Below are 1,421 nucleotides of genomic sequence, written 5' to 3'. Positions count from 1 at the left end.
CGAGGGTCCCCATGGACCAGCCCCCCACCCAATCAGCATCCAGCTTCTTCAGCCCCGCGATGAAGTAAACGATGAAGATCTGGGGGGGGAAGAGGAGAGGGTGGGGGAGGGGCAAAGAGGAGGGGAGGAAGGGGCAAAGAGGAGGGGGGGAAGGAGCGAAGGGGGGTCCCCTCAGGGGGGTCCATGGGGGTCAGGGTACCCACCTGGGCCCTCAGGAGGGCGTAATTCCAGAGGGGGACGTGGGCGTTTCTCTTCCGGGGCCGGAACAGCCCGTCCACCGACCTGTGGGGACACATGGGGACAGCAGGACAGCACAGGCCACCTCCCCCCTCCCCGTGTGGGGACCCCCAGCCAGGGGACTCTGCTGCCATAGGGGTCAGTGCCACCCCACGGGTGACAGCAGGGGAAGGTGAAATCACCTCCTTGCAGAGCCTTGTGCCACCCCTGTCACCCCATGTAGGGGACACCCCTGGGGACACTAGTGCAAGAGGGGACACTGGGGTCTATGCCACCCCTGCTGGAGACCTTGGTGCCACAGGGGACACCCCTGGGGACTCTGTCACCTCACAGGGAACCACAGCCAAGGGAGCCTGATGCCACGGGGGGTGACAGCAGGATCAGTGCCACCCCACAGGTGACACTGGGGGACAGTGATCTCACCTTCCTGCAGCCCCCTGTGCCACCTGGTGTCCCCTGAAGGGTCCCTGGGCCATAGGTCTCCCTGGAGACCCCCGGGGGGGCAGTGGGGACCCTGGAGACCCCCGGGGAGGGATAGCACTGGGTCCTACCAGTGACCCCCAGGAGGTGCCAGGAGGGGCTTGGGTGACCCAGGGGGTGGCAATGGGGACCCTGGTGATCCCAGGGGTGGCAGTGGGGACCCCAGTGACCCGGGTGGGGGGCAGTGGGCCAGGGGCAGTGCTCACCAGTAGCGGTCAGCGCCCATCAGGGCCAGCTGGAAGGCCAGGAGCCCGTAGAGGTAGGAGTGGTTGTTCCAGGAGGTCTTGTCCAGCAGCAGCAGGTACCAGTAGGGCCCCAGGAAGGCCAGGCAGCTCAGCCGGTAGCAGCAGCCCAGCATCACCCCCAGAGCCCCTGTGCAGCACCACACACTGTCCCAAACACCCCCCTCCTGTCCCCAACACTGCCCCCCCATCCACAACCTCCCCCAGCTTCTCCTCCCAGTCCCTGTCCCCAGCTCAATTTCATCTACCCAGCCCATCCTGGTGGCATCACCATGGTGGAACTTGTCCCACGCTGTCCTGCTGCCACCCCCTGCTTGTCTCCATCCCTGTGCCTATTCTTGTCCCCATCCCACCCATTTCTGTCCCAGTGCCACCCACAGCCCCTATCCCTACCTCCAGCCTTTGTTACTGTTTCCTACCCCATCTCATCTCAGTTCCTGCCCCCCACCTCCATCCCCCACC

The sequence above is a fragment of the Chaetura pelagica genome, unplaced genomic scaffold (assembly GCF_000747805.2).
Source record: "Chaetura pelagica isolate M959 unplaced genomic scaffold, ChaPel_1.0 scaffold2231, whole genome shotgun sequence".
Classification (NCBI taxonomy): Eukaryota; Metazoa; Chordata; class Aves; order Apodiformes; family Apodidae; genus Chaetura; species Chaetura pelagica.
This window is presented reverse-complemented; position numbering follows the sequence as displayed.